Here is a 23995-nt window from a genome sequence, read left to right on the forward strand (position 1 = left end):
AGAAACTCCCACCAGGGGCAGCCTGGGGAAAACCCGAGATTAGCCCCCTTGAACCAAGGGAGGGCGCTCATGTGTGCCCGAGCCCAGGGACTGCTCTTGCCTACGAGGTCGGTCATGTCACGGGCTTCTCCCCTCCTGAGGTGTGGACTTTCGGACCGAACGCAACCAGGCAACCTAACGTGTTCAGTGGCTTTCTGCGCCTCTGGAGAAGCCGCACTCTCTCTCGAGCGTGTTACTCCCTCCCTCATTTCCCCTTCCTAAAAGCCTCCAAATAAAATGTTCCTGCTTCATGCTCATCTCCTGAAATGATTTTCTGCGAGAAGGACAAAGGCCCGGGGGCCTGAGGAGGTCGAGGATCGACTCCCTTTCCCTGAAAAGGGCAACCCCTCACTCCGGCCCGAGACCCCGGGAAGGCCTAGTGGGTGTCGTGTGGCTGGTAGGGCTCGTCGCGCTCATCAGTGCCAGCGCTCCAGCCAGTCCCGGGGGAGTGACATCTTCTCCTCTGCTTCTCATCAGCCCCCCATGAGGGCCCACTGACTTCAGAGTCATTCCGTATTTAATAGAAAAGTCCGCAGGGGGCAGAGAGGCAGGACAGTGGGGAGGGCACTTGCCTTCTATCCAGTTGTCCTGGGCTCGATCTCCGTCAGCACAGGGACGTTAGCCGGCCAGGGTGACCCCTGGGCACAGCCAGGTATGGCCACCCCACCCCACCCCACCCCCACCCCCCAAAAATATATATATAACTACTAAAAAAACTTAAACGAACTACAGATTAAAAACTATCATACACTAAAGAACTGTTAGAGAAAAAGCCACCCGCACGCGGGCAAAAAGCCCAGAGACTCAGATTCACCTGTGTCACACTGCACTCGCAGCTTAAAGAACTGAGCTCTGCCAAACAGGCTCGTGCCAGTCTCCTACAGAGACTGAAAATGGCACTTGGAGTCTAGAATGTTCCAAGGTAGAATGAGAATTCCGCAAGGAGGAGGGCATCATGGGCCCTTCTTAAAGGGGCAGGCGCCACCCTTCGTGATGCCAGGGTCCGGCTGAGGCTCCGGAGGGCTGCCCTGCAGATGCCAGCACTAGCTGGCCAATGTGCCTCTGGTCCCTGCGGGGCCCAGTTCTGGACTCCTGGGCCCTGAGAAAGTGGTTTCAGAAAACGTTTGACAAATGTTTGGCAGTTACAGATCTCCAACTGAGGTCATTCGGCGTCCCCCGAGTGTGACCTGGACCCAGTGACTGTGCCCAGGGCCCTCCTCAGGAGCTGGGCCATAAAATCTATGGGCGGGCGGGGGCGGGGGCGGAGGGGCAGAGCGACAGGGCAGAGGCCCTGAGCCCGACCCTGATAGCCCTGCTCTCTGTGACCCCAGTGCTGTGAGCAACACCTGCCGCACCGTGGCCAGGGAGTGGCCCAGCCCACTAAGGCCTGAGAGCTGTACAGAGGAGTCTGGCCTGGCCTGCTCGGATGGGAGCACAAGCTGAATGAGTGCGGGTCCCCTCGAGGATGAGTGAGCAGGAACGGGGGAGTGGTGGGGAGGTGGGGAGGGTGGAGTGACCTAACCTGGGGGCTCAGGTCGGGACACTTGGACGGGACACCTGGCCGTGCTCAGGGCCGACTTTGATCCAGTCATCGGGGCTCATGCTGGCAGGACCTGGGGGGGGGGTGACGTACAGGGTGGGGTGGGGTCAGCCGCAGGCAAGGCAGGCTCCTTGGCCCTGGGCTACCTTTCCGGTCAAGGATACCTATTTTCTTTCTTTCCTTTTGTTTTATGGGACACCCGGCAGTGCTCAGGGTTACTCCTGGGTCTGCTCTCGGGAATCACTCCTGGCGGTGCTCAGGGGGACCTATGGGGTGAGCCATGCACCAGGCAAGCGCCAAGTCTTGATGCCAAGGTGCCCACGAAACACAGTGTGCAACAAGGGACTCTACAGAGAACGTCAGGGCCAGCAAACGCTACGAGGAAGTCAATCAATTCTGAAAAAAACACAAAAAGATGCAAAAGGAGGGGCTGAAGTGAGAGCACAGTGGGGAGGGGTTTGCCTTGCTCACGGCTGACCAAGATTCGATCACCAGTCCTGAGCACTGCCAGGAGTAATTCCTGAGCATCCCTGAGTGTGACCCAAAAAGCCAAAAAAAAGAAAAAAAACAGCGCGAAAGAAAATGTGTTTGAGCCTCACTGTCTCCCTGAGACTTGAGCACTCAGTGCCGTGTGTGAGCCCAGTAGAGTCTCCGGCCTAAACATGCCCCGACCCCCTCACCCCCATGCTCCTGTGTTTGGACCGTGACCCTAAATCCTGTGATGGGACCACATGTGTCCATGACAAAGACGCTAGCAGGCTCACGCCCCAGAACGTCCCTGCTTCACACAGGCATGGCACACGGGTCCTGGCCTGCTAGTGGCCGGCAGTGATTTGGCAGGAAGCAGAGGTGTGAGCCTGAACGTGGGTCAAGTACGTTCCTTCAGCCTGGAGGGGAGGAATGTCCGAGAGGGGGTTTTGAGCACTGCCTCACAAGCATGAGGTCCTGAGTCCAAGTCCCAGGGGTCACATGTGCACCTGGCACAAAGCCGGCACAAACCAGGCAGCTCTGCTGTCCCAGCACCACGCAGGAAGGGGGGTGACCCCAGGGGGAGGGCCACCAAGAGAGGAGGGGGACACCACAGAAAGGAGGAGGGAACACAGGGCAGGAGTTGAGGGCTGCAGGGCCGGGAGCACCGGGCAGAGAGCAGCCCTGGGGAGCAGGAGGCCAGGAGGGCGCACCTTGTCACTGGCCACTCGAGGCCGTGTGCAGACCCACGAGGCTGACAGGGCGCCAGCGACGGGGCAACCCCAGCAAGGATTTTTCTTTAAGTTTTGGGCCACGGGGCCAGAACTCTAGTACAGCGGGGAGGGCGTTTGCCTTGCACACAACTGACCTGGGTTCAATCCCGGCATCCCATAGGGACCCCAGAGCACCTCCAGGAGTAAGTCCTGAGTGCAGAGCCAGGAGTGACCCCGGAACATGTCCAGGTGTGACCCAAAATCAAAACAACAGCAGAGCAAGCGGAAGGGCCCGGAAGCTCTGAGCCACGGAAACGCCGAGGTTGGTTGGTGCCCACTCGCCTCCGCCCCCTGCCAGGCCAGGCCGGCCTGGGATCAAGGTGCCCGAGCGTCTCCAGACAGGATCTGCCTCAGCGGCTCGGTGCGTTATCTCAGCCTATCACCCAACTCGACTGGGATTGACTCTGGTTATCTCCTTGACTGGTTATCTTGGGCATCTCAGGGGCCAGCCGCCAATCTCCGTCCTCCCACCTGGCCAGGGCGGGATCAGGTGTCAGCAGCTGGGCCCTGAACACCCCACCTGCCCGTCCAAACGCAAAGCAAGCACAAAGCCAGGCTCGCCCCCAACTCGTAGGACACGACCAAGCTAGGGGCCCCGGAGAGCACTGGGCCCGAGGAAGGGTCCCAGAGATCCCCAAATTTCCCTTGCTCGACGGCCCGGCCCAGCAATCTGCATCAACCACTGGGCCCGAGCTCTCTGCTTTCCTTCTGCTTGCTCAGCGAGACGCAGCACCTCACACCTGTGTTTGGAGGGGAGGAACACCAAACTTTTTTTTTTGGCTTTTTGGATCACACCTGGCGATGCACAAGGGTTATTCCTGGCTCTGCACTCACAGGGGTTACTCCTGGCTCTGTACTCAGGAGACCATATGGATGCTGGGACTCAAACCCGGGATGGCCACGTGAAAGACACACGCCCTACCCACTGTGTATCTCTCCAGCCCCGGAACTCCAAACTTTATATAGAAAACAACGTATTTCACAATGCCTTTTCAGCCATTCTGATTGTTGGGGGGTAAATTCTAAACAATCATGGTGCATCTTTTGTTGAAATAATGAATGCAATCAATGTAGAGGATAGTTAAGGAGAAATCATCTGCCTCACAGGCATTGGGTGGGTGGGAGCTGGGGTATATTGGGGTTCTTGGTGGTGAAAAATGAGCACTGGTGAAGGGTGAAGGGAAAGGTGTTTGATCATTGCATGACCGAGACTTAAATCTGAAAGCTTTGTAACTTTTCCCACGGTGATTCAATAAATAAATAGAAGAAGAATAAATAAATAAATAAATAAAATTATGAAAAACAAAAAAAAAGTAAGGTGGAGTTCAAGCCCAATTCAATCAGCTAATCAGTGGCTGAATAAATAGCAGTACTCCTACATTAAAAAGAAACAAACAAACAAACAAACAAACGAAAAACACTGTACTTGTGAGGCGAGTGCATCAGCAGCCTGATGGCACCTTCAGACTCCAGATACCCAAAATTGCTGCTGTGCCTTTGGCCAGACCCCAAAAACTTGGGCAAAGTTTACCAAAAAAGTAAATGGCCAAAAGTTAGGTATGTGGGAAACACACCCACAAGCCACCTCCGGCTCAGCTATATCCTTGGAGGCATGGCCTCTCTGGTTCCTGATTGAACTGCTTAACGGCCATGATCCCAGAGACTCAGAAACACATCGCGAAACCCAGTGGCTTTTGGCAGAAAGGCGTCTGGTCCCTGCAGCGCTGGGCCCATGGTTTCATGCCTTGGCCTGTTCCCCCTGGCGGCCAGGTGGCCGCCATCCTCCAGAGGTCACTGGACAGTCAGGCTTGGGCCCTCAGTGACAAAACTTGTTGGGCCTCACAGGATGGGGGTGGAGCCAGTCCTGTCCTCCCCGTCCCAACGAGACCCCAAGTCATCGTCCATGAACAGCCTCTCTGACTCCTGATCAAGCTGCTTAATGACCAGGATGCCAGAGACTCAGGAGCAAATCTCGGAACCCAGCAGGTTTGGGCAGAAATCCCTCCAGATTGAAGTGTTCAAATTTGGAATTTCAAAATCACGTGGCCACTACTGCAGCCACACAACATCATAGGTTATTCATAACCAGCAATAGAAAACAAACTGTCTACTGTTGCCTTTTCAGCAGATCTGAGTGTTGGGGTAAAATCTCAAACAATAATTGTGGGTCTGGTGTCAAAATATCGAATGTGATCAAAGTCGAGAGAAAATAATTTGGAAATCATCTGCCCCACACGTAGGGGGAGGGTGTGGGATGGGGATATACTGGGGTTGTTGGTGGTGGAGAATGGGCACTGGTGAAGGTACGGTTGTTTCATTGTATGACCGAGATTTAGACCCGAAAGCTTTGTAACTGCTCTCATGGTGACTCAATAAATAAAATCATAAAAAATGAAAAAAAAGTAAGGTGGAGTTCATGCACAATTCAATCAGCTAATCAGTGGCTGGATAAATAGCAGTACTCCTAAATAAAAAAAAAAGAGAGAGAGAGAGAAATCCAGAAAAACACAGCAAATCTGTACCCCAAGCGCACTCCTCCCCAAACGATCCATTTTCCCCCACCCGAGATAAAGCCGACATGCTATGGGTCACATCCTCCTGCCACTGGCCCCCAAAACGCGACGCTCCCTCCTCCCACCCCGGGGACTGATGGCACAAACTCCATCTTTGTGTCACGCCGTACGTGAGACATTTGTCACTAGAACCTGATGACTCACTTCAGAACCTCAACAGAAGCCACAAAGATGGGGAGCACTGCTCGGGGAGCACCATACAGGGGCTGCTCAGACCTTCTCTGCCTCTGTCCCCCGCCTGCTCTGGGGACGATGCGTAGACAAGTGGCCAGGGGTTGAGAACAGAGGAACCAAGCCTGGAGGAAGTGGGTGCTTGTGTTTTGTTTTCTCTGGAGGCCTCTAACTACGGCTCCTCTTAAGAGACAAAGAAGGCCGCAAATAGGCAAACACTCTGAACTCGGTTAGCACCCAACTCTGATTTAACGCCAAGATCTGCTCTAAACGAACCTTGAAAGGGTAAGCTAAATATCTCTCAGGGAAGCAAATAACCTTAGGGGATTATCTACTCTGGTACTAAAAATGGGGGAAAAAAAGTCTGTTTTGGATTTCTTGAAAATGTCAGTTTGACTCAAAGCTGGGGTTTCCGAAGGCAGTTCTATTTCATCCCGCAGCACAAATGCTTCCTCCCTGCTAGAGCTTTGGCTCACGTCTGTCCAGCGTCTTCTGGACAGGGAAACACCAGCCCTGGGAGGTGTGGCGTGATGGGACACTGGCACACAGGAAGCACCTCAATTTGGGTCATTTTCCCCCCTTAGGACTCCGAGGACCCCCTACCCCTCGGGCAGCGCCGCACGGCATTCTATCAGGAAGTTACATAAAAATCAGTCTTCCGTTCGAAACAAAATTTCAGGAGCTGTAGACACAGTTCAAGACTATATACAGCCTGAAGGCACAGGACATATGCAAACGGCATCTATTCACTGTCATCAGCGAGCCCCGTCACCCGTCTCATGCTGGCATTCAACTTCAAAATATCCAGATAGAGGAAATTTTTATGTGTCGGGGGGAAAATCAGAGTTAGCAAGAGCTCGAAGAGAAGAGCAAGCCGGCAAACAGGACTAAGAGAAGGTGAGCGGAGGTGAGGCCGGTCTCTGGCCTAACCCGGGTCCCAGCCCCAGCTGCCCTGCAGAACCCACCAGGGGACACCCCACATGCCTCGGAAAACTCACGGACACCCCACATGCCATGGAATCCCTCCAACGCTCACAGCTGCTCAGGTCTGACTCACACCCGCCCTTCCATGCAAAAGAGCTGAAGGAACAAGGATCCCCAGGTCGAAGCTTCTAGTGTCGGGGCTGGAACGATAGTACAGCGGGGAGGGCATTTGCCTTGCATGCAGCCAACCTGGGTTCAAATCCCGGCATCCCATATGGTCCCCTGAGCACCGCCAGGAGTAAATCCTGACTGCACAGCCAGGAGTAACCCCCGTGCCTCTCCGGGTGAAAAAATTAACAATAAAAAGATAACACCGTGGAGGTGTGCAGACTGGGGGCGGGGTGCAGAGGGAGACCTCCCAGAGAGCCTGGCCCAGAGTGAGCATAACATCCCCAAAGACCCCGTAGGATGGCTCCGCCAGGTCTGGGGTGCAGCCTCACACTTGAGTCTAAGCCACCCTGGTCAGGATGTCCAAAGAGTCCTCAGAAAAGAACCGGAAACTCTGCATTGGAGCAGACCACAGAGGATGATGCAGGGGAAGGAAAGCATTAGGGGGCCTCTTTCGAACTGCTCAGGGGCCCAGGTGACTGTTCAGAGCGGGAACTGTGTCTGCCTGCGGACAGCTAAGCCGGCTCCTGCCCGGCCCTGCCCAGCCCCGAGCACCCAAACAAAACATTCATGTTTAAAAACGGCGTATTACTACAGAGACACCTCTAACAACTCCCACCCGGCGAGGCTCAAGGGATAGGCTCTGCACTCAGGAATTATTCTGGTGGTGCTTTGGGGACCATATGGAATGCCGGGGATTGAACCTGGGTCAGCTGCGTGCAAGGCAAATGCCCTCCCAATGTATATTGCTCCAGCCCTTGTAATTCCTCTTTAAAAGCCCCTAGGGTCATATCTGGTGGTGTGTGGGTCCCTCCTGTCCTGAACTCGGGGCTCCCCAGGTGATGCTGGGGCTCTAGCCCTCTAAGCTATATCCCCACCACCCATAATTCTGTATTTTTTTAATACGGAATTATGGGTGGATGTGGGGGGATGTGGGGCCCTTGGTTCTGACCTGTGTCGGGTCTGCCTGTTGGGATGGCCCCACCCCGCCCGCACAGGGCCAGGAGCGACCCTGGGTGTGACCGAGACGGCCCCTACCCTCAGCTGGGGTGACCAAGCCGCTTCCTCAAAGCTTATGCACTGCTGACTGGGAACAGAAGGAGCAGAGAGGCCTCTCCCAGACCCGCAGTGACTCGTATGGAAGGTGAACCCCGAGTCCTGTCACCACACAGGGCCGGGCAGGCCCCTGTCCTGTCACCACACATGGCATGCAAGCCCTTTCCTGCTCCAAGACTGGGGTGGGGAGAGGCCATCGGGGGAGCCCAGGAAAGTTCTGGATTCCACAGGCCGAAGCCCAGGGACGTGAGCAAACCCACGGGGAGCTGGGTGACAGCAGCCCAGAAACCAAGCGAGCCCCAGGTTCTTTCTCTTAAGGTGCTGCTGAGACCAACATGCTGAGGGGAAAGGGGGCCTGGAAATCTGGTGATGCACCTGCGTTCTCGAAAGGTCGTGTCTTGAGACCAGCAGCAGTACCACAAATCAACTCACATGCCCAAGAACTCAGGGAAATGTGATCGCGTCTCAAACACACCTGCACAAGCTTCCAACGAACGGCAGAGGGCGCAGAGGGCGCAGACAGGCACCGGGAGCGCTGGGGCCGTGCACAGGTTCAAGCTGACTCCCGGGCTTGGCACTGGGGGTCACACCAGTCGGGGCTTGGAGGACCATATGGGGTGCCAGGGAACGAACCCGGGTCGGCCAGGGGCAAGGCAAGTGCCCTACCCACCTTACTATCTCTCTGGCCCTGGTACGCCGTTTTTAGAGGACATTATCAAGCTGATGTGTTTCCCCTTGCATCTTCCCCTTCATTCCAGTATTTATTTTCCCTTTCCCTCCCTTTCTCGCTGAGGCTGAGGGTCGCACACTCTAGGTGGTGGTTACCCACTTGGGGGCGGGGGGGGGGTCTCACTCGGCCTGCCAGAACTCCAGCCATGCCCAATTTTCCCTATTTCCAGTAAAAAGTACGTCATAGGAAAAGCATCTGGTTGAAAACTCACATAAATCAATGCTTTGGGGTCTACAGATTGTCTTAAGGGACTAAGCATGGAGAAACCTCACCGCACAGAAGAAAGAGCCAGAGATCTGGCCCGGGCGCCCCTAAGAGCCAAGCTGACACTTTGAAAGAGAAATATTTCAGAAGTGCTCCCTGTCATAAAGATAGTAAACAAAACATATAAAATCATATTTGCAAACAAAAAACCACCTTTCAGAAAAAGACAACATTTAAAAAAGAAATAGTCCGGGTGGTCAGATATATAGTTCAGTGCGAAGGTGCTTCCCTGGCATCAAAGAGTCAAATATGGACCCCTGAGGACCCCCAAGAGTAATCCCTGAGCATCACCAGGTGAGGCTCCAAGCAAAAACCAAAGCAAAGCAAACAAATAAATATGTGCTGAAAATAACCAGTAGGAAACAGGCTGGGATGGGCGTGTGGGAGAAACAGAATTTCCCGCACACCCTGCACCCAGCCCTGAGGTCACACTGCAGAACCTCAAGAGTTTGAATGAAAAATGTAGGCAATTGTATTTCTAGAAAATGAGAATGTAAGATTAGAGTCTTCAGGTCTTGCCAAGACTCAATCAAGGGGAAAGGCGGTCACTAAAACAAAATCCCTCACAAGTGGCTAACTGGAAAAACGCAGTGACAGACTTGACTATTTCTGGCTGGAGCGGCCCTGCCTTCCACTCTCGAAGCTTCCTCCACAGCCACAGTCAAGTCAGGGTGGGACGGGCACAAGGACAAAGATCGACCAGCAGCAGAGAAACACCAGAAATAAACACATTTAAGGACAACTGAGTTTTGAGAATTCATTAACGGCATTAACAATTTTAAGCAAATTCGTTGAAACAGGAGGGTCTCCATAAGCAAGAGGAGCAGAGGCCCGAGAGACAGCACAGGGGAAGGCGCTGGTCTTGCACGCAGCCAACCTGGGTTCTATCCCTGGCAGCACATATGGTCCCCGAGCATGGGCAGGAGTGATCCTTGAGCACAGAACCAGGAGTAAACCTTGAGCACTGCTGGGTGTGGCCCAACTCCCGTCTCTCCCCAAAAGGAAGAAACTGGAGGCTTCCAGGAATCACTGAAATGCCAGTGTCAGTGTCACCATCACAAACGAGGCAGAAACGAGCGTCAAGTTCAAAGGGCAAACACTGAACTTACTCGGAAGGCGCCCTCCGGCTCCATGGAGAGAAGGTCCCCGTCGAAGGGAAAGAGGTCCAGGCTGTACTCCTCCCTGTGGATGAAGGAGCCCAGGACGCCCAGGTCCTTCAGCCGCTGCTCACACAGCAGGCTACGCCGGGGTACAAACAAGATGTGGAAATCTCTTGTGAGGCCACGTCTCTCTTCACTGCAAGAGAAGGACCGTGCGTTAGCCCGAGGCCCCGAGGCGAGGACTGCTCCCCAGGGCCCCCCCTGTGCCTGACACACAGTGGGCTCTAAAGAGACGCTTATGAGCTAAGCCCCCACCACTGACTCGGCCCAAGATTCTAGTTTTCTTGCTCTCTTGATTTTGATGCCTTTTCTGGAAACCGCTGACCTGTGCTCTGCCAAGGGGCAGTGTTACTTTCTCATGGGCCATTGATGGGACATGAAAACTCTCAGGGTTGGGTCTGGAGCAACAGCACAGCGGGTAGGGCGTTTGCCTTGCACGCGGCCGACCCGGGTTGGAATCCTAGTTCCCAACATCCCATATGGTCCCGTGAGCACCACCGGGGGTAATTCCTGAGTACAGAGCCAGGAGTAACCCCTGTGCATTGCCGGGTGTCACCCAAAAAGAGGAAAGAAAAAAAGAAAAACCTCTCAGGGTTATTGCAACGAACATCTGTTTCTTGCAGAAAAAATAATGTTTCTATTTAATCAAGCGATGTCTCTAGGAAAATAAAAGTTTGCTCCACACTGTGCCTGATCTTGCGCAAATACCTCGCATGCTTTTAAGTCCTTAGGGGCCACGTCGATCAAACGTAATGCAGACTGGACTGGTGCACTTCCTCCATAGACGCTGCAGCATTAAATTTTAATCAGCTTCTCCTGACTTTGCTTATGAAGTTTGAGCATATGGTATTCAGTACTTGAAAAAGAACCGTTAGCTGTTTTTCTTTTTATAAAGAAATTTGGGTCCTTCTACTGAGACAGGCCGGAGCTTTCTACTGTCCTGAGACAGGGGGTTTATGTGGTTTGCCCTGCCTCCCCAAGCCCCAATACACAAAGTTTCCCATTCTCTATTTATAGTTTTTGGGCCACCCCGGCAGGTGCTCAGGGATAACTCCTGGCTATGCACTCAGAAGTCACTCCCGGGAGACTTGGGGACCGCACTGGGTTCCGAGGATCTATCCTTGGCTGACTGTAGAGTATCCTGCTCCTGACCCCCCATTCTCCTCCGACACACTCTCACATCTGTCCAAAGATCCACTTCCTAAAGCGCTGGCAAGCAAAGGTGTCCTGATGAGCACTCAAACCACTAGAGGAATGATTCCGTATGGACCCAGCATCAGCTCTGAGATACCTAAGCACATTTTCAGCCATTATATCCATCAGTTCTAGCCGGGGTCTGACGAAAAAATTGATATTTTTGACATCGGCTGCTGGCAAGAGGCTTCCTTTGAGTGTGAACATTTTCTCCACCTCATGTTCCTAGGAAAGCACACATACAAATGGTGAACAGAACCCCTAAAACTTACCAGCCGACCCAACCTTGGGCATCACTGCAGGCAGCCAACCTGGGTTGGACTGCTGGCGTCCCACACCGTCCCCAAACACCACCAGGAGTCAATCGTGAGTGCAGAGCCAGGGGTAAGACTGAGCACTGCCAGGGGAGGCCCAAACAAAACAGACCAACAACAAAAACTCAGGTGTTGTAACACTCCCACTCCAAAGCACAGTATACTTTAGTGTTGAGTCAGAGAGTGCAGGGGTTAAGGTACATGCCTGACACATGACTGCCAACTTTGCCCCCTGGCACCACCAGGGTCTCAAGCATTGCCATGTGCATCCCAAGAGAGGCCACTGGAGTGGCCTGGGATATCCCTGCCACCACAGCACCAAGCACCATCGAACTGCTAAGAATCACCACCAGGAGGTGCCCTGGGGCAGTGCTCAGGAGACCCGGGGCCAGGGAGAAAGTAGAGCCGGGAAGGTGCTGGCTTTGCATTCAGCTGACCCGGGGTTCTATCCCCAGCACCCCATACTGTCCACTGAGCACTGCCAGGAGTGATCCTGAGTGCAAAGCCAGGAGTAAGTCCTGAGCACTGCCTGGCACGAGCCTCCAAATAAAATTCAAAACCACTTTAGTACAAAAATTTAGATTCCCCAAAGCCAGGTCTATAAATTCAGGCTGAAGTAACCAATCCTGTGTCTGAAAAACTTTGAGCCACATTAAGTAACAATCAGAAGACATGCCACTCCGTCGAGGAGAAGAGGGGGGAGCACACCCACCCTTGAAAGGTCCACTGAAGGCTCCGATGCTGCCCGAGCCCCTGAGCTGCCTGTGCCCAGGTAGCCGAGCCAATGCGGTGCCCGCAGCTCTCCTTGACATGGGGGCTTTTGTGCTTTCCTAATCTTGGGATGTGTGTAGGGGCTCTCTCTGCCTTTGGAGAAGCCCACAGTCTCTCTTGAAATGTTTCTCTCTCTCCGCTCGTCCTCTTCCTAAAAGTCACCAAATAAAAGGTTTTTTCCTTCAAATAAATAAACAAAAGGTCCACAGAAGATAAAACATTTACCACTCCTAACAGCGTCAGTGATTCTAAAAGGCAGACAGCTCTGCACACCAGTTACTCCAGAAGTGGAACATCATATTACTCTTGCTAGAGTCCAGAAGGACAGTTTCAAAAAAAATAATAATAACCAAAACCCTTTTACCTTTAGAAGTGTAAGTAAGTAAGTAAGTAAAGGCCCTCCCGTTGATCATCGATTTGCTCGAGCGGGCCCAGTAACGTCTCCATTGGAGACTTTGTTGTTACTGTGTCTGGCATATCGAATACTCTCGGTAGCTTGCCGGGCTCTCCGAGAGGGCGGAGGAATCGAACTCGGGTCGGCCACGTTGGCCGCTTGTAAGGCGAACGCCAAACGGTCCTGTGAGATGCTCATCCCAAACTACTGCCTGCGGGAGGGAGAAGCATCCCGTTATTTGAGTGAAAGGAATTTCAATAACGGCCAGCAGCAAACAACAGTCATTTGCAAACTCCGGACAAACAAAGCTTGCAGTGAGCAACAGCTGACACACTCATATTCCGGGGCCTGAAGAAAAACAGCATCAGGGCAAGGGGCGCGACTGGCCACGGAAGCAATCACTGTCCTCCACAAAGAGTGTGTCTGCAGGGTCCTGGGGTCAGACTGGGGTCATGAACCCCCGGGTGAACTGCCAAGGAGACCGTGGAGGAGCAGGCAGCTGGGAAAGTGGCTCCAGGGTCGCAGGCGGCGACACCCGCACGCGGGACAGCGGGGAGGGCCTGGACGCGGGGCTGCGCTCGGCCTGCCAGACGGACTCGAGTCGCCCCGTTTCCCTCCCAGGGCCGGGCCGCAGGGCGGGAGCGCAACGCCCCCTCGCTCGGCCTGCACTGGGGGCGCCCCCGGCTCCAGAGGCCGCCGCCCGCCCCGGCCCTCCCCTCGCTGCCCGGGAATCGCCCGGGAATCGCGCAGGGCGTCCAGGGTCTCCGGCGCAGGGGACAGCTGCGGCCTCGGCGCCGCTCAGGCCCGCCGCCACGTGACGCGCGGGTCACGTGAACACCGTGACGTCACGCCGCCGCCGGAAGCCGAAGCGGCCGGGGACCCCCGCGCCTCTTTCCGGTCCGGGTTCCGCCTCTTGGTTCCGCCCAGCCCCGAGCATCCCGCCCGGGTCCGAGGGTCTCGCGTGGCCCCGGCGCGGCCCGGGAGCCCCCGGGCGCCGAGACTGGCCTTAGAGCCGGCAGTGGTGGTGCTAAGCCGTCGGGGCGACCCCTCCCTGGGCAGCCCCTGGACACCGCCGCGTGGGGCCAGAACGTTGGTTTTGTTTGTCCCTTTGGTTGAGATAAAATAAAGCGAAGGGACCGAGGGGCAGCGCAGGGGTCCGGACGGTCACCTGGCACACGGCCGACCCGGGTTCGATCCCCAGCGTCCCCTAGGGTCCCCCGAGCACTGCCAGGCGTGGTTCCCGAGTGCAGAGCCAGGAGGAACCCCCGAGCACCCCTCGATGTGACCCCAAAAGCAAAATAAATAAATAAATAAAAGACGCAAAGTGACTAAGGACAAAATTGGTCCTCGGCCTGCTGGAAAGTCTCACCTTCGGGGCCGGAGATAGCTCCGGGATGCAGGCATTTGCCTGCAGGAGGGATGTGCTTCCTGTGCTCCAGCCCCTGCAGCCCCCCAAAGAACGCTGATGAGTAAGGCTCAGTGTTGGCCAGGGAGAGGCGCCCAGCTTCGGAAGCTTCTGGAGCCTGGGAGCTGACTCCACCACCGCTGCCAGGTGAGGCTCTGCTAGCACCGCTCACCAGCCCACTGCACTGCTGCTTGCTCAAAATTTCAAGGTCGACTGAAATTTGTTTTGTCTTTTTAGAAATGTTGTTTTCTTTGTGAATTTTTTCAATCCTAGTGAAATACACGGAGTTGATCATGATTGTTGGATTTCAGTCATATCATGTCCCAACACCTGTCCCTTCACCAGTGTACATCGCTCACCACGAATCTTCCCGGTCTCCCTACTCCCCCAGGCAGGCAAGGCACCTCTCTCTCCCTCCTCCTTTCTGCAGTGCTCTCTCTCTCCTCCCTCTCTCCCTGTTTTCTGTCTCCCCCTCTCTCTGACACACGCCTTTCGGTTTACAATACAGATATGGAAAGGTTATTATGTGTATCTCTTTACCTACTTTCAACACCCAGTTCCCGTCCAAAGTGATTTCCAACCATTTCCAAGCATTATTGCCAGACTGGTCCCTACTCTGTCCCCAATGCTTGTGGGAGCTTCCAACCATTGACCAGTCCTCCTGGCCTCCATTTTCCTAGCCTTGGATATCAATCCCCTGTATATCTGTGTGTGTGTGTGTGTGTGTGTGTGTGTGTATATATTATGGGCTGGAGCAATAGCACAGCGGGTAGGGTGTTTGCTTGCACGCAGCCAACATGGCCGACCCAAGTTCGATTCCTCTGCCCCTCTCGGAGAGCCCGGCAAGCTACGGAGAGTATCTCGCTCGCACGTAAAGCCTGGCAAGCTACCCGTGGCATTTTCGATATGCCCAACGCAGTAACAAGAAGTCTCACTATGGAGACGTTACTGGGCCCGCTCGAGCAAATCGATGAACAACAGGAGGACCGTGACCATACATATTATATTCCACGAAATGGGTGCTTGTATTTGTCAAGGGAGTTGGGAACCATATCCAGCAGTGCTGAGGCTCCTCCTAACTGCGCAGGCATCACTCCTGGAGGGGATGCTGGGGACCATAGGAAGTGCCAGGGAAAAGACTCTGGGTTTGCTGCTTGCTAGGCATCAGCCTTGCCCCAGGGCTCTCTCTCCAATCTACAGTTTACTGACTTACAACCTAGTATTACAGAATATTCACAGTACGATGTAATATTTGGATATCCTGCCAAGTAACCATGATTCACGTATAGACCGTTTGAATTCCCTACCATAGATTCTAAAGTCAAGGACTGCTATTGGGGCTTATGTAGGCTAAAAGTAACGTTCTTGCTCAAGCTCTTTTTCAGGAAAAATCAACCTGAGGACACGTGCGTCAAACGTACAGGAGTTGGTGCTTATAAACATCGTTGGTTCTGTTAATTTTGGGTTAATAATATAGCAACTTCCAGTTTCTTTCCCAGACTTTATGGATTGATGGTGTCTGTACTGCATGGTGTCCCTTTATTTTCGTCTTGTCAAATAGCTATGGAGAATCACTGAAGGTATTCATTTTAGGCTACATTGGTTAGGAAGCTTTGCAATAATGCAATAAAGGTTTTATTTGTTTTGGGTTTTTTTTGCCATTAAACCTCACCCAGTGGTTCTATTATTTTTCATCTTTTATAATTTTATTTATTGAATCACCATGAGAGCAGTTACGAAGCTTTCGGGTTTAAATCTTGGTTATAAAATGAAAGACCCGTACCTTCACCAGTGCCATTCTCCACCACCCAAAACCCCAGTATGCCCCCATCCCACACCCTCCCCCTACCTGTGGAGAGATGATTTTCACATTACACTCTCTCTACTTTGATCACATTCAATATTTTGACACTGGACCCACCATTATTATTTGGGATTTTACCCCAACACACAGAGCTGCTGAAAAGGCAACAGTAGACAATTTGTTTTCTATTCCTGGTTATGAATAACATATGATGTCGCGTGGTTGTAGTAGTGGCTGCGCGATTTTGAAATTCCAAAATTTTAACAATTAAATCTGGAGGGATTTCTTGCCAAAACCTGCTGGGTTCCAAGATTTGTTCCTGAGTCTGTGGGATCATGGCCGTTAAGCAGATTGATCGGGAGCCAGAAAGGCCATTAGTGGGCGGTGACTAGGGGTCTTGCTGGGATGGGGAGGAAAGGGCTGGTCCCACCCCCATCCCGTGAGGCCCCACATGTCTCATCACTGAGGGCCCAAACCTGACTGTCCAATGGCCTCTGGAGGATGGCGGCCACCGAGCCGCCAAGGGGGAGCAGGTGGAGGGACAGCACCCTTTCCTCCCTGGAATGGCCCAGCGACAGTAACCTACTGCAGGGTCCAGATGCATTTCTGCCAAAAGCCACTGGATTCCGAGATTTGTGTCTGAGTCTCTGGGATCATAGTCATTCAGCACCTTAATCAGGACCCAGAGAGGCCGTTCATGGGCGGCGACTTGATGTCACGTTGAGACGGGGAGGAAAAGGCTGGCTCCACCCCCATCCCATGAGGTCCCCCTTGTCTCATCACTGAGGGCCCAAACCTGACTGTCCAATGGCCTCTGGAGGATGGTGGCCACAGAGCCGCCAAGGGGGAGCAGGTGGAGGGACAGCACCCTTTCCTCCCTGGAATGGCCCAGCGACAGTAAACTACTGCAGGGTCCAGATGCATTTCTGCCAAAAGCCACTGGATTCCGAGATTTGTGTCTAAGTCTCTGGGATCATGGCCGTTAAACAGCTTGATCAGAAGCCAGAGAGGCCGTTTGTGGGTGACAACTTGGGGTCTTTTTGTTTAGGAAAGGGCTAGCTCCACCCCCATCCCATGAGGCCCTACGTGTCTCGTCACTGTGGGCCCAAACCTGACTGTCCAATGGCCTCTGGCGGATGGTGGCCAATGAGCCACCACGGGAGAGCAGGCGGAGGGAGAGCACCCTTTCCCCCCCGGGGTGGCCCGGCAACAGTAACCTATTGTGCGATCTGGACGCATTTCTGCCAAAAGTTGCTGAGTTTCGAGATTTGTTTCTGAGTCTCTGAGATCATGGCCGTAAAACAGCTCGATCAGAAGCCAGAGAGGCCGTTTGTGGGTGACGACTTGGGGGTCTTGTTGGGGAGAAAAGGGCCAGCTCCACCCCCATCCCATGAGGCTCTACGTGTCTTGTCACTTTGGGCCCAAACCTGATTGTCCTGTGGCCTCTGGAGGATGGCGACCAGTGGGCTGCCAGGGAGAACAGGCCAGGGCACGAAATCTATTCCCACCTGGGGTGGCCCAGCGCCTCTAACCTACTGCAGGGACTGGACACATCTCTGCCAAAAAACATTGGGTTTTGAGATTTGTTTCTGAGTCTCTGGGATCATGGCTGTTAAGCAGTTCAATCAGGAACCAGAGAGGCCATGTCTCCAATTATATAGCTGAACTGGAGGTGGTTTGTGGGTATATCTCCCACATATCTTTTACCTGTTTACTTTCTTGGTCAACTCTGCCTCAAGTTTTTGGGGTCTGGCCAAACGCACGGCAGCAATTTGGGGGTACCTGGAAGTCTGAAGGCGCCATCAGGCTGCTGATGCACTCGCCTCACAGGTACAGACTGACCTGCTGGTGGCACCATACCCCCAACCCAGTGCTTCTTAGGGTTTACTCCTGCCTCTGCACTTAGAGATTGCTCCTGCCAGGACACAGATGACTGGATGGGATTCCTGCCATTGAACCCAGATCAGCCACATGCAAGTACCCTACTCACTGCACTATCTCTTTAGCCCAAGATAAACGCTTTTAAGAAAATGGTTTACAGGCCCAGAGCAATAGTGCAGCTGGTAGGGCATTTGCTTTGGCCAATCTGGCTTCAATCCCTGTAATTCCATATAGTCTGCCCAAGCACTGTCAGGAGTGATTCCTGAGTGCAGAGCCATGAATAAGCCCTAAGACATCACCAGGGGTGGCACAAACATAAAGAAACAAAAAGAAATTGGTGTATCAGAATTCCATTGTAGAAACTGTTTGACTTATTTGACTCTATAATTCTTGTTAGCCAAAAATCTTTTATAAAAGAACCTGAGCATAATCAGTTATCACTGGCAAAAAGAAATAATTTTATTAAAGTAGATATAGGACACTTGTTTGCTCAAATTTTAATACTGCTTTACATAGTTTGTGAAACAATTTCAATAATGGTTATTACTAAAAATTTCAATTGATACAGATCTTTCACTTGTCAGACAGTTGATAATCTCCAGAGGAAAATACATCAAAAGCATACATATAATTATAGAAGTTCTTATTATACATGTAGCCTGGATGGTACATTATCACTTTTGACAGAACTAGAAAACATTCAAATAAAGAAAAATAGATTGAAACTGGATGATAAACTTCTGATGGTTGAGGTCCTTCATTCAATCTTTTTGTGGTAAGAAAATCCAAAATTAGTAATGTTGAATTTCTCATCATCCATTCATCTAAAACCACAGTGAAAAATGTAAACCTTGTAAAGACAGTAAAATGGTTACTCTAGGTGTTTCACAAATAGCTGGTTATGTCATCCTTCAAGTGCTGGTGATTGCTGCACAGTGCAGAGAATGGGGTGGCCGGGCCGAAGTTGTCGTCGTAATTGTTGAGTCGTCCCCGTTCCCGTCGAGAGCCACCTCGGATATCATCTCCACTTTCATCTTGAGGTCCTGATTCTTTCTTTGGAGGTCCACGATCACGGAATTCAGGAAATCGATCTGTGTTAAAGGAGAGCGTGAGACGGTGAGCCATCTGCGGGAGCCATCGGAGCCCGCCACAGAGGAGGCTGGGCCCCGCTTCCAGTCCCCGCCCCAGGGTTGGAGGCAGCCAGAGCTCCCCTTTCCCTTCCTGAGCGCAAGCTCCCGGGTGCCCCAGGGAAGACCCCAGGAGGACATGCTGGGCCCCCTCGGTTCCTCTCAGAGCAGGGAGTCAAGAGGGCCTTCCCTCTCCTACAAAGACAGACTCACTTCTTTAAAATCCACGGGGCGGGGGGGGGGGAATCCCACTTTACAAAGGTAAGCATGACTATAGGCACAAACATTCATGTTTCACTTAAAAACTGGCAGGTTTGGGTCTGAGTGATAGCACAGCGGGAAAGGTGCTTGCCTCGCACGCAGCCAACCCAGGTTTGATCCCTGGCATCCCATAGGGGCCACTGGAGAGCAGCCAGGAGTGATTCCTGAGTGCAGAGCCAGGAGGAAGCCCGGAGTATCGCCAGGTGTGGCCCCCAAAGAAAGAAGAAAGAAAACCATAAAGCTGACTGATTCTTTTTCTCCCTCGGGGCAAGTTCTGATGAGGAGTCTCTGAGAGTGCCCAGGCCCTCCCACACTGGAGCCAAGAAACACAGATCTCTCTTCCTCCAGGTGAAGAAAACAAACACAAAAAAACATGGAAATGTTCAGTTCCTAACAAGCCCATGCAGGGTCCACCTCCACAGCCCACATGCAAAGTTCACTTCAGCCCACATGTGTTGTCCAGGACAACGGCTGTTAAGTACAGAAGTGCAGGAAGTGAGGGTGTGCGGGAACTCCACAGGGCACTGGGACCCAGATGGTCCCCTTCCTTGGAGAGGATTCAAATTATAAAGTGTTGCAGGCCAGGTGGGATGGAAGGGGGTTTGGGAAGGAGAGACATCAAGGAGGCCCCAAGGCTGACTCCTGCCGCAGGCCAGACGCAAGCCTGGTGATGGTAGGTGCAGGCACTGGAATAAAGACAGACCCATACATCAATGAGATAGGGTTGAAAATTCAGAAACAGACCCTTGAGAATATATATGGTCAGTTAATCTTTGATAAAAAGGTGCTGAGATAACTGGTCAATCATGTGCAAAAAGAAAAAAAATAAACTCAGACCTCTTTCAATTGTCATGCACAAAAATCAAATCAAAATGGATTAAAGACCTTGATAGCAGACTTGAATCTATAAGACAAAGAAAACACAGGCAGAAACTCTCCACGACATTGAAGCTAGAGGCAGCTTAAAGAAGGAAATGCCACTGACCAAGCAAGTGAAACCAAATATAAACAAATGGTAACACTGTAGCACTGTCCTCCTGTTGTTCATTGATTTGCTGGGGTGAGCACCAGTAATGTTTGCATTGTGAGACTTGTTGGTGCTGTTTATGGAATATCGAATATGATATGCCATGCGAGCGCAATACTCTCAGTGGCATGTTGGGCTCTCCGAGAGGGACAGCCACGTGCAAGGCAAACGCCCGACCCACTGTGCTTTCGCAACAAATGGGACTATATAAAATTAGTACATAAAATTAGCTTCTGCACGTCACAGGAAACAATGACCAGAACAAAGGCCCCCAGATTGAGAAATTATTTGCCCATCACTCATCTGATAAAAGATCAATATCCAGGACATATAAAGCATTAATAGAACTCTACAAGAAAAAATGTATCTGATTCTATCAAAAATGAGAAAGAGAAATAAATAGAAGTTCCTCAAAGAAGAAATACATATGGCCAAAATGCATGTTTTAAAAAATACACTACATCATCAATAATCAGGGAAATGTAAATCAAAACAATGAGCTATCACACCTACAGCAGCAAGACTGACACTCATCAAACAAACAAACAAAGAAACAAACAAACACAAAAACCTAGTATTGAAGAGGATGTGGGGAAAAGCAGCCTTCATTCACTGCCGGTGGGAATGTCCATAGGACCAGACTTTTTGGAAGACAATAAAGACATTCCTCAAAAGACTAGCAATTGAAGTTTTATATGACTCAGCAATTCCACTCCCTGGAAGACATCCCAAGGGTCCAAAGCACAACGCAAGACAGACATCTGCACCCCTGTGTTCACTGTAGCACTATTCATAATAGCCAAAATCTGAAAACAACCCAAGTGTCCAAGAACAGATGACTGGATAGAGAAGCTGTGGCACATACACAGAACACAACGGAATACTACGCAACCATAAGAAAAAGATAGAGTCAGGCAATTTGCTAAGTGGATGGATCGGAGTGGTATCATGTTGAGTGATGTTAGTAAGAGGGAGAGGGACAACTCAGAATGGTCTCTCATATGCGGGATATAAAGAAACTTCATAGGAATAACAAATGCCCAAAGGCAAGAGAAACATAGAGCAGGAGAAGTGGTCTTCAGCATGAAGCTTACTGTGGAGCAGGGGTGGGGGGATAAGTTGGGGAAGGGAACACTAGAATAATGGTGGAGGGGAAAGTGCCTGCCACAGAGGCAGACTGACAAGTGGGAAGGACACTGGGGACTCTGGAGGAGGGAAGAAGAACCTGGAGAAGGGGCTGGTGTTGGAATTGGAAAATTGTAAACCTGAAACTTTAATACTGAATAACTTTGTAACTATAATTCATAGTGAATCAATAAAAATAATAATAATTAACACTTTAAGGGATCACTAGTGAGCAAAAAGTTTTTCTATTCACAGCTATTTCTCGGTACACTTTCTGAGGTGTATGTTTTGGAATAAGTGCCGCCACGGTGAGCACATGGCCAGTGCTCTTTATCATGTGCACAAAGGTGCCAGGGATGTGACCCAGTGGCAGAACACTTAGCTAGTATGTGTGTGTCAAGCTCAAGTTGCAGTGCGACCAAATATATATATATACACCCGTGATGTATTCGATATGCCAAACACAGTAACAACAAAATCTCCAATGGAGACGTTACTGGGCCTGCTCGAGCAAATCAAGCAAATATATATATATATATATATAAACATATATATGTATGTATCTATATATATTATACATAAAAACAAAAAAAGACTGGGGACAGAAGTTTGTCTTTTTCTCCACATACCTGGTATTCAATAAGTATCTCTCTCCCCACAAAAAACAAACACAAAACAACAACAATCAAAAGAAAACTACCTTGTAAATTTAAAGAGTTGAAAATTCTGTTTTCCTATGAGTTCTGGAAATAAGTTTTAAAATACAAACACAAAGTTAAGAGGAAAAAACTAATTCCAATCATCTTAGGAAATTCCCACTGCATCTGTTACTGTGAAGCACTGACACGATCACGCCAGAGGTCTTGTCTTGTTCAAAAATTTAAAAAACACGGAGATGAGAAACAGATATTCTGAGATATATTTTTCCCCTTCCAATTAAATTTTCCCCTCCTAGGAATTGTTGAAGAACAAAGTGGAGACGATCAGTACTGTACCTTTTCATTGTCAACCTTGCCGAGAAATGTTCTTTTATGTTAGAAACTGCGTGACAGAAAGCACACCATCATCTTGCTGTGATTTGTCTAACCATGAGAAGAAATACACACACAGATCGAAATTTGGTCACTGCTGCCCCAGAGCATATCACGTGCAGATAAGAGATGGCAGCATCTCACAGCTGCGTAGGCCGTTGTTTGGCCGGGTAGGAACGTCCACTGGGGAAAGGGAAAGTCTATCTTCAGTCCCATATGAAATTGTCTATGAAATGGAGATTTATATACTAACTTGACTCACCCTGGGAACAAGCTTCTATAACATCTAAATGATACCGCTGCAAAAACCCATGCTTTGTGGCTCAGTGTTGGCTAAAGGATATGGTTCTTTCAAAGTTAAGAAAATGTGACTTTTTTTTTTCCGACATGAAATCCATCAAATTTCTCCAGCAGGCCGATGTTTCATTTCTAGAGGAAAGCTTAGCCTCGGAGAGAAAAAGAAAAGGTACAGTGAGGAGGATGAGGGGAAGATAACTCACTGGGATTGTGCCAGACAGCCCGGTGCGACCATGTTCTGATTCTTGTCTTCAGCCTGGAGGGCCGTAAGCCCGGCCATGCTGACCATCCCATCACTCGTGTGGCCGGGAAACTGCGGGAGCTCTGATAGAATCTTTACTACCAAGTTGTCTCCATGAGGTCCCACTGCTCCTATTTAAGCAGACAAGAAGACATAAATTTACAGTGATGACCTGGGGGAAGACCCCTTGCAGTCTGGGTCAGTAACTGTGATCTGTAGAGAAACAAAACCAGGGATCAGACAATATCAAGTGATAACAAATCTTTGGCTTTCGATTTCTAAAGTAAGAACGGCAAGCAGCAGGGGGAGGGGGTTGTAAGGCAGAAATGGAGCCAAAGTAGAAGTGACAGAAGGACCCGAAGGCACACAAGGTCAGTGGTGGAGGCTTTTTGGCACTTTGGGGGTAGTCAAGGTGCAGTAACCTTGTTCAGAATTAAAAAGCGCTAACACTATGGTAACCACGTTACACAAGTTATCGTTTTTTTTTAAAAAAAGGAGGAAAAGAAATTTGGCTTCATGTTTATAACGCTCCTTCAATCAAAAGTAATATGCAGGTGGGGATGGAAAGAGCAGGAGTTAAGAAACTTGCCTTGCACATGGCCCAACCCGGTTCAACTCCCTCATGCCACATATACCAGGAGGGATCTCTGAGCACAGGAGGAGCACTACCAGGTGTGGCTTAACCTCTCTCTCAAATAACAGACAGGGCTGGGAAGACGGCTCATGAGGTAGAGTACGTGCCCAGCATATTCACATCAGTGCGTTTGATTCCCAACACTATGTAGTCTTCCAGAGGGTGGTGCTCCTGGCCCCTGAGTGTGGCCCTATTAAATAAGTAAATGACATACATTGTTAAGTTTCTGTTACACAGATCAATCACATGAACTTCGTGTTTCAGGCACCAAAGCACCCGGTCAACTTCTGCTCTGGACTGAATATTCCATATGCTGTGACACTGAGCCTACTCTGGTTACTACTGTATTTTCAGGACCAATCATGCTTTGCATCAACACATATTTAATGAATAAGTGAGCAGCCTAGACACGTCAGGCCAATAGCAACCCAGGACACAATTCTAAATTTTTAGGGTAGCAATTTTTTTTGTGCTAATGACAACAGAAGGTCCAGAAGAGTGTAGAAATCTGATGAGTAGATCTCCCCTCTTCTGGAATCTTCTCTTCACGTGGTAACTATTATTGGGTTCACCCTGTACCCAAGAGATCTAGAACACTGAACTTACAGTTACAGACTCCCTGA

Source organism: Sorex fumeus, unplaced genomic scaffold (assembly GCF_029834395.1).
Source record: "Sorex fumeus unplaced genomic scaffold, SorFum_2.1 ptg000107l, whole genome shotgun sequence".
Classification (NCBI taxonomy): Eukaryota; Metazoa; Chordata; class Mammalia; order Eulipotyphla; family Soricidae; genus Sorex; species Sorex fumeus.